Raw genomic sequence first — 10650 nt, 5'->3', positions numbered from 1 at the left:
CTGACTGAGCCATAAGTTTCTAGAATAAGACCAGATTAAGATTGCTACCCAGGATTTTGGGTCAACTTTACAACCTTTAACTATGATATTAGTGATGGAAGTGCATTCAAACTGGTCGACTTCTAACGATTAGATTCTTCCACAATCCCCCATTGCATTATTTTGCAGTTAAAAGCTTCTCAAATCTTTGCCAAAGCAAACGTACCGTAGATCGATTAGTGAGGAAATGAAAAGACGATTAGGCATGTACTTAGATTTGCAGTGAGTCGGTTTGCCAAGGTATTCAAAGTCATTGAAGCATCCATATGTCCTGCCAGGCACAGTCAGCAGGAAGTCTTTCCTGGATCGCGCAACAAGTGGCTCCCAAGCCACTCTTTTCCTCCCTATTTTTTCGTCGTTTTGTTCGCTATATCCTTCCTTAAAGAATCCAACGAGTCAAGAATAAATTTATCCTACAGCCAGGAATCATTTTATTTTTTTATCAACAATGATGAGTATTTTTCTCAACATTGTGGTAAATTGAACTGACTTGAGATTTGTTTTTTATTTTAATTATAATATTTATAATAAGATGACTTGTGTTGTTGGAGTAATTATGATAACGGAAATGTGATTCATTAATTGGAATTAAAAACAAAAATACTCTGATTAAGAGTAATCACAAAGGATGAGTTTTCTTATCTTGACCCTGACCTCGAGTCATTAAAGAAAAGTTAAGCTTTAATAACTAACGGCATTTTCGTTTGTTCTAAAATGATTGATTTAATTCTCACGCAAGTGACACCACAAACTCCTTTCATCTTTCCAGGCTTCATTCACAACATTTCCCCAAGTCTATCATTTGACTCCGGAAGTGACACTAAAACCATATCCATCAGAATAATTAATATAATTAATTCCTCAATGTGATCTAAAAAATCTTCCATGTGATTTAAGACTTGTAATGATTTTCAAAGATGGATAATAATTCCTGAGGATTCACAGTTGAATAAATTAAAAAATTTAAAAACAAAATATTTAAAATAAATGTAAATTCAAAAATTTTAGTGCCAAAGAAATGAATTCATTACAGAATTTATTTTTTTTCTTATGATAAAATATTATAACTAATATTATGTTGATTAAATAATAATTAAAATAATTTAGAGTACTAATTCCAATTATTAAGATAATTGAACAAAGCAAAAATATTTTGTATTTAATTTAGAAAAAAGAGAAGTACGTAAAATTGTACAAAGTTTGTAAATACCTCGTGTTAAAAGATAACTACATATTATTACTTCAAAATTGAAACAAAAAGAAGAATATTTAATTTTCATAATATGTAGGTTTTTTCTTCAATGTACACCAACCCTTGCCTACATTATGCTCAAAATTGCAGTAAAATCAATTTTTCTCGAAACTTATTTCGCCTTAAGATTTGATTACTTATTCCCCTAACATAATTATTGGTGAAATGTTACCATTACATGTTAAAATTACTACAATAACATATCTAGAAACATTGGTAAATTTTTTTGTCAAATTTATTTCCATTGTAACATTTTAGGGCATAATCACCTGGCTTTAAATATAGTTTACGAGACACGAGAGTGCGAAGCAATTAGTTACACGCGACATTCAACTTGGGTCTTTATACTTCCTACTCATTGGTATGCAAATTTACATGTGAGTGCGAGTGAGTGACACTAAAACTCTGGACGATTGGCCTGGCCAAATGTGATTTCAATAATTCATCTTTTTTGCTCTTCATCAGTACCCGTTTTGAATGCCTCAGGGTGCTGTTGTGATTTGTGAGTGAGACTCAAGAAAACACCTGTCAGTCCTCAAGTCATTTGTTTCCTTCATTGAAATACATTTTTAGGAATGCTAAGGTTCTTGATGCAAATTAAACACAAACGTAATATGTACAGACATTTATATCTCAAAAATGATTGCATGTGTAAAACTTTCTAAACGATACAATGTAGAATAAGAGAAATTTTAAAAAAGAATCTGACGCACATATATGGATATGATCATTATATGTGATGTTAAATAAATTAGTCATACTTTTGAGTTGTGCCAGAGAATGGAACCGAATAATTGTACAACTTTTCAGACGACGACACATGCTTGTATTGTTCGTGATGCCACATATTTATCTTCTCAATACTTTGCTTTGTTTCACTAAGTGTATTGCAATTCTGATGTGAAATAGATATGAGAATTGATCTTCTGCTCAAGAATATCTGAAGACAATAAATGCAATTTAACATAAAAACATTTACTATAGGTTGGAAATTTTTATTTATTCAATATTACAATGATGATAATAATGACACTAGAGTGTTGGATAATTTTTAATTAAATTTATTCTGTTAAATAAAATGATTTAAATGTTCTTTGAATATCAAACTTAAAAAAATTCTTATTGTGAAAAAATGAAGTACTTCATTAAATAAAATTATTAAAATACAAGATTAGGATAAACACGATAATAATATTCAATTTTTATTGAAAGAGTTATAATCTAATGTTGTTTTATTCAAACTAAAATAAAGAAATACATTTAATCCATTATTTAATGAATGATAGCAGAGTTTTAGAGGAAAGAACTTGTTAATCTGAAGATTGAATAAATAGAGGAGGGTCCTGAAGAATTTTGAGGATCACGATTTAGCAATTTTAATTATAATTAATCACCACTAGACTGCTTGTGGTTATTACTTAATTGTTCTGTCTGCCGAGCAAACAAGGTACAAGAAAGATAATTTTTTTATTCTCGTATTTACGTCTTGTTACTCCAGAAAAAATGTCTTCCTGTCGCGTGGCTCTCGTCTTATCTCGTTTTCTTGTCTCCCCCATCTGGAATTAACCTTCTACATTGGGATTAAAAAGCGGATATATTAATTTGTCAGGCGCACGTCTTATATGCGCAAGCTGGAAGGAAACAAGGCTATTTGAAGTTTGGGTCAATTTAATCGACTTTGGCTTTTTGAAACCCATTCAATTCTCCAAACATTCAGGTTTGAGGAATTTTTAAAATAAAAATGCACACAATACCACTTATTCTTTTTTATTAACAACAATTCACTGTTGGTGAATATGACTCAAAGTCTGTGTAAAAAAATAAATAATAATTAATAATTATTTATTAAACCATTATCTTACTATTACAAATCCCATACAATATCTTCAACGAAAGTACTTATTATCAATTAGATATACTTCATTAACAGAAAAAAAAATCAATTAATTTAATTACTCACTCTAAAATAATGAATGAAAAACAAACTATGTCAAGGATATTAAAATAAATTTTTTCAACAATTACAATTGTTGTCACTATGGAATAAATTTCATTCAAACTAACCAATGTACATAGAGAAGTTAAATTATAATTATAAAATAAATTGTCTGATTATGCGTTGCTAATAATGTTCACGCAATATCAGAAACAATGACTTATTTACATTAATCTCAGTTGAAATAATAATAATTTTATTTCATAATTGAGCCAAAACAATTTTTACAAAGCATGATGAATTGTTTATGCACTATTTCATGCTCAGTGTATTATTAGAGAAAGAAAAAAAGGATATAGAGGGTTTATCGAAAGGATGTCTGTGTTGTGGCCAAGACGTTGAAACATAAATAATGATCCAAAAGTCCTTGAGAAAGTAGTCACGAGAGACATCGTGGGTCAACGTCGGTTCTCTCTTAATAACACACTCGCGAGGCAAAACATTATAATGTATACATTTGCGCGCGAAAAGGTTTATTTTATGGCAAATGTAATCCCCGCTATAGAGTGGAGGTGCGAACGGCCTGTAACTCTTTCGTTTGCACCATGGGGAGTCTCATGCATCTAAAGCAACCGCTGTTAACTAATTCCTACCGTGAATATCTCGCACACAACTTGTTTCGTATACTTCTCACCTCTTTCAGGTCTTTCGCCTTCGTCAGGAGACACCCCGCGAGCGTTCGATTATCTTTTAAGATACTGCCATATGTTGGAGATATAAAATTCATATGACATAGTCTCGCAACTTTAAATTCTCATCATTTTTTAATCAAAGTGTGAAATAAAATTTTTCAAACCACTAATTAATTAATTAGCATACAACTATTATACACAGTTTTTTTTACTACTTGATCTGAATTGTTGGAATATTCATGCTGAAATATAACTTTAAATGCAATATTGAAATACACATTGAAAAAAATAATCCGAGAATTTAATAAATGAATTTTATTAAGTTTAAACAAATTAATATTTTTATTGTAATTAACCGACTGCTATGAGATTAAAGCCAAGTTTTTACAGGATTTATTTTTAATATATAAAATATATTAATAAATAAATATCTGTTCATTATAAATCATTCTTTTTTTAATTTAATTTTCTACTTTAAATGAAAAAAAATGATAATCATATTATAAACGACTGGAGTAGATTTTTTTTAATGAGCCTTATGTGTACATAAATTGAAAAAAATTTATCCAATTCATTATTCACTCATTTACAGTCATTACCAGTAGTAACAATAAATACTGAATCACTTTTTTATGATTTTTGATTGGTCAGTAGACCATTTTGCATACTCGCTCGGTCGGAATAGCTTGGATGATGCAAAAAGTTAAATAAATGATAAATTATATGTACACTCAGGAATAATCGAGAATTATTAACCAATTTTTTCTTCATGTTACCATAAAGCAATCTATTTTAACCCAAAACATAAACAATTCAACTTTAATTAAATTTTTTATTCACATTTCTTGGCTTTAATAATTCAATTAAAAATAATTCAAGCTTTTATTGAAGTCAAATGTATTGACTATGATGCAATGAAGTGGTGTGTAAATGGTTTAATATATAAACTTTTGAAAAAGAAGGAAGAAAAAACCATAGGTCACGTACACCTCATCATCAGTGTTTTAACGCATTAACAAGCCACTTGTTCATCTCCCTTGTAGTTCAACTGTGTACGACACATCGTTGTGGTGTATGGATAAGGGGGCAGAACACACGCATGCATATCTAACGTAAAGTGACGACTCTCTATGATAGATTCATTACAACACGCGCCACGTAACGCGGGAACATAAATGTGTCATCGACAACATTGCATGCAATAATATCAATCTTTCCTACATGTACGTACGATATTATTTGTTGGACTCCCAATAATCCTACTGTCTACTTTTATGCACATTTTTATAGAAAAAAAATGTTAACAAGGAAATATATTCACTGATATGCATTTTTTGTTGATTGCTACTTCGTAAAAAAAAGTTTTTCCTCCATTGAAGTAAATTATAGGTTCGGTATTTCCGAGGAATAAAATTCCTGACAAGTTAATATATTATTTATTAACAATTTATCCTGAAATATCAGTCGCCAGTGCATAAGTGGCTCTGCAATACCAGTTTTTATAATACTTGTTTATTAATTAATCCACCATGTATTTTTTTTAGCTTTCATTTTTTATGTTTTGATGCTTGAAAAAAATATCAACAATTAATTTAAAAACTTTTCTAGATATTTTAACTAATAATAAGAAACTTTAATATCTATTTTATATATTTTATATTATCATAATAAAAGTTTTCGTTGATGTTCCATTGATTAAATAATATTTTATCCATCATTGAGTTATAACCTATTCTTTGGTCTATCATTAAAAATCTTATACATATAAAATAAAGTTTATGAACAGTTAGATGTGTAATATATAGACCTAGAAATATGAACATCGTTGGGGTGAGTATTCTATTTGTACAGTTATTAAATATGATTAATTATTTTCATTTTGTAGGTTTAAACGGTGATGACGGTGGAATAAAATTTCCTGAAAATAATTAATAATAGATAAAAAGCTCAAAATGATGATTAAATCCACAGTAAATAAGTAAATTAAATTTTTTCTATAGCATTCTTATTGATTAGCTGATTAATTATTTTCCGAGAATCTAATTTCAATTAATTAATACAAAAAAATATAATCCGTGGATTTAAGTATTACAGAGTATTTCTTTAAATAATAAATGAACAAAAAAAATTTCGAGCCAATTTTTTAAAAAGGTTGTTAATCATTTCATTTTACCCTTCTTCTATTTGTATTCAAGTCAAAAGTGCACATACATTTATTAAAAAAATGGCACCAGAAAATGAATCAATTAGATAATGGGGTCGGTTTCTCATTATTCTAAGTAGGGAAAATAAGAGAATCACACGATGATTGATTAATAAAATATGAGTCTATTATGAATGATAGAATTTTATTCAAGTCATGATGTAGCCTGTGCATGTCTCACTTATGTATTATATCCCTTGTTTGCACTCAACGCTTCATGTCTACATGAAATCAAATCAAGTCAAGAGGATCGTTTGTATCTATCTACTATTCTAACCGAGCAAAAAACTAGAGACATCACTTTTACCCTGTGCATACGAACTAATGCGTCTACAAAATGTAAAGTCACCCTTCGAGAACCCGGGTACCGTAACTAATCGATGAACACGCAGCCGGTCTTGTTGGATTAAACCAAATTCACGGCTATCATGAGACTCATGTGCACTCATATGTCTTTGTTTTTCTCCCTTTCAATCGTATATATATATTTGGAGCCGCACCATATATCTCATGTTGATGAGCGTGTGCTCGTGTAAACATACAAAGTCACGGAATCGTGACAGTGCATTTTCTTGTCGCATGTTCTCCATCATCTTTCGCGATCTAAAGTCCAACTAAATTGTTTACAGATCACGTGACACAAGGGTGGACACTTGAAATAACGAAGAGTTCATTTATATACCAGTCTAAATAAGCGGTGAACCGTAAGAGTTTAGGGTTTCCCATGACGACTTATTTTGTTCGCCATCAGAGTTCAAACAGCAATATATTTTCTAAATACAGATCATCATTACTCCGGCTTTTTTCATTTTCAATAGTTCTTTTGCCTATCAAAAATCAAATCCAATATTTTTTTATGATTTATCTCATAATAATTCTCAATTATCGAATTTTACTGCACTTTTTTTTCAATTAAATTTTTTATTTTGAAACCATTAATATTAATTGTTAAAATTTAATGAATAAAATTATAAATAGTGTTGGAGATGGCAACAAACGATTGTTGCACTTCTATATATTATTGATTTTATTTATCTGGCAAAATTATAAGTCGCTAATATTCAACTCGAATATTCTTAATACTTCTTAAATTTAAATTGAAGGTCTAATAAATGTTATTAAAGATGTCTTTAAAAAAAAATAATAGTTATGGATTGTATTTAGAATGACTCGGTTATGCAAATTAAAAAGAAGCTGTAACATGTTAGAGGCTCAAATAATTGACAACAGCACAAAAAAATTTTTTCTTCCATTGTTAGTACAAATTGGCTAAGGTAAGGATTGGTAATTTGTTCGTTGCAGCTGCAACAAAATATTTATATTTCATGGAAATGATTATCTGCCAAAATATGAAGTAGTCCACCGAGTGGACCCTTTGGCAAAGTATATTTACCCCAACTATTTCTGACAAGTGGAAATTAAAGTTGGTGAGAGCAATGGGATTTTAAGAATCATAAGGTTATTAATAAATTGGTCTTAAGTGAGTTAGTGGGCTTGAATGATATTTTATATATAATTAATTGTGCGTAAATGGTATGTTTTACGAAGTCAGAGAGTTTTTTTCTTCCATCGAGTATTTAGTGAAGCATGAAACCCACTAAAGTTTCCCACGACGAGTTTCAATTTATTGATCGTTAATCACATCTTGTTGATTCACTCTCATTTCGGTCATTTTACCGTCCATTTTTACAGTGACAATACAATGAATTTATTTAACAAAAAATACATCAATAAACATTGACATAAAAATTAATAGAAACATAAAGTAATACATTTATTGAACTTACCTGGCCATTTTTTAAAGTGAAATATTTGTCAAAAAAAAATTATTTGACTTACTTGCGTGACGCAAACTTCAAACAAACATTAGTATAATTCAAGTAAGAAGTCGTGTATTCAGACATGTTCAAAAAACACTGCAAATTATAGAATGTTGATAATAATCTTTCTCATGTAAAAAAGAGATTTCATCCAAAACAACAAAATTGAATATTCTTCAACAAAGAATACATTTTAGAATTGATTACTTCATATTGTTTGATGTAAAAGATAATCACTTCTACTCATATTTTATTTTCTTTCATCACAAAATATTTTTAAATCAATGAGTAATAATTAAAATACCAGTCCTTGACTGGTACTTGATTATTCATTTATTTTGAATTAAATAAATAAAATTTAAAAACAAATGTGAATTTATTTGTGAAGAGAAAAATTTATTTGAATGAATAAATTGTTTTGTTTTTGATTTAAAAATTTTTTTTTTTTTTGCGAAAATAAGTTCTTATTAGTCTCAGTCAATTTTGGTACAAAAATGGTGACATCCGGCGCACGCCGCGAGGTCAAGTAGACGACCTCGTATCCTGGGTCTTGGGCCAGTGGACCTTTCATTCATTGAAGATCACGCGCGGGTCAATCGATTGACTCCTTGACTTCTCGCGACTACAACCATCTGCCCTCTAAGCTTCAAAATCATTCTAAGACTTGTATATAAAACGTAGATGACTGCATTCATTCATGCCATGTACTGTGTTTCATTCATCAAGCTATTACTGTCTTTTTCTACACATAATACATCATGTCCTTTTTCTTTATCTTTTATTAGATTCCTCAAATAAGTTCAAGCTTGTGTCTGCAATGAACTTTGCAAGATTACGACGTTGGGTGCTGCTGTCTTGTGACAATGAATGAAGTAATGAATGAATGAATGAATGACGACGACAGAGAATAATTTACTGAGCTGACTAATTGCTAAATATCATCCAGTGTTTGCGGAAATCATTCTTGTAATGTGTTTTAATTAAAGCATTTCATTTACAATTGTAATTAACAGCTCAATCTTGATTGCTATATTCAACTAATTTTACTTTTTAATTTCATCAAAATTTATCTGTCGATTTTTAGTAATAATCAACATCATTTAAATTAATGATTTATCAAAAATTTTGATGTATTTTAAATGATATTAATCATTAGATTATTTTTTTTAATTTTTAACAAGGATTGCATTTTCCTAAAATTAAAAAAATATCAGTATTTATAATAAATTTTTTTTTTATTGTTAAATCGTTATTAATGTTTATTATCAACAATTACACTTTAAAAATAAATCATTAATAATATTGGTAATTATGAAAATTAACCTACATCTCTTCCCGCATGGCCATCTACCCCGGACTTACCCTACATGTGTATTTTATTATTCTAATGCAAAAAGTTTGTCTAAATTTTTAAAACCCCCCACAATTACAGAAATATTTTACAATAATTGTTCCATATTTTAAAATATTAATAAGCAAGTATATTTTTAATTAATTTATTAAATATTTTATTATTATTTAAATAATTTGTCAAACAAAGGATAGCACCTCAAATAATAATATCGATAAATCCAGAAGGATTTTAATGGATCATTAAAACGTGACTAATCTTTCCGAAGGGTGTATGGCCACTACACTAGGACCAACAGTTCAACATGGAGATTCAAGTGTGTATTACAGCGTATGATTTGACGAAATCGTCACCATTCTCTCCATGTATTCTTAAGCCTTTGCTGTACTTATTGAAACGTGTGTGTGTTCAATATGTAAACCCGTTGCCCATTTTAACAACGCTCAAGACCCTCTAAAACAAATAATAACGTCGAATGCAAAAAAAGATCTTGCAATTGAAATATAAAATGAACAAGGGCGATATTCGGACCCTAAAAGCATGGTTTTTAAGCAGTTAAAGCTTCAACGAGATCTGCCTGTGGAAATGAATGATCGTAAGAGTGAGATTTAGCGCTTGAGAATTCGGGCTCTAGATCAAGTAGCCACACAGCTGTTAAACAATACCATCTATTATGGACAAATTTTAACGATTGTTTAATACAAAGTACTAAAGTATGTACTACATTGAACAATTACACTTATGGACCATTTTGAATTTGTTGATCCATTCTTTCATCGTTTTATCAATTTTTAAATATTTTATTTCATTATTAAAATGATAAACATTATTGCCAACATTTATTTTATTTTATTTAATTATTAACAAAAAAAAAAATTTTTTTGAGGCACCCCTTTGCTTTTTGGAGTACTCCATTTCGCCCCATGTATCCCATATTGCCCCTATTTTCTCTATTATACCCATGCAGAAAAAAATTCAGTCCAATAGTATCCTTCATGAGGATATTCCAAAAATCAGACAAAATTAAACTTTGGAAGAAAATTTTTAAAAATACTTTATTGAATGATAGAAATAACATTTTTCTAATAACAGAATACTTTTTCTATTGTTTTCTAATTATTTAATTATTTTTAATTTGAAGAACATTACACATTATTCAATAAGACATTTCTAAAAATGTTCTTCTGAATTTTTAAAAAAAAATCCTAACTTTAAAAAGAAATTGTAAGCTTTAAAAATATAAAATATTCATTATTATTTATTTACATAAAGAATTGTAAAATAAAATCCTAGCAGATAATTCAGATACTCTAGATGTTCAAATTAAATATAACAAATTGACATAAACGATCTCAAA

This window comes from Chelonus insularis, unplaced genomic scaffold, assembly GCF_013357705.1.
Source record: "Chelonus insularis isolate UGA/USDA-ARS -01 unplaced genomic scaffold, ASM1335770v1 scaffold_714_pilon, whole genome shotgun sequence".
NCBI classification, from domain to species: Eukaryota; Metazoa; Arthropoda; class Insecta; order Hymenoptera; family Braconidae; genus Chelonus; species Chelonus insularis.
Note: the sequence above shows the minus strand (reverse complement) of the source record.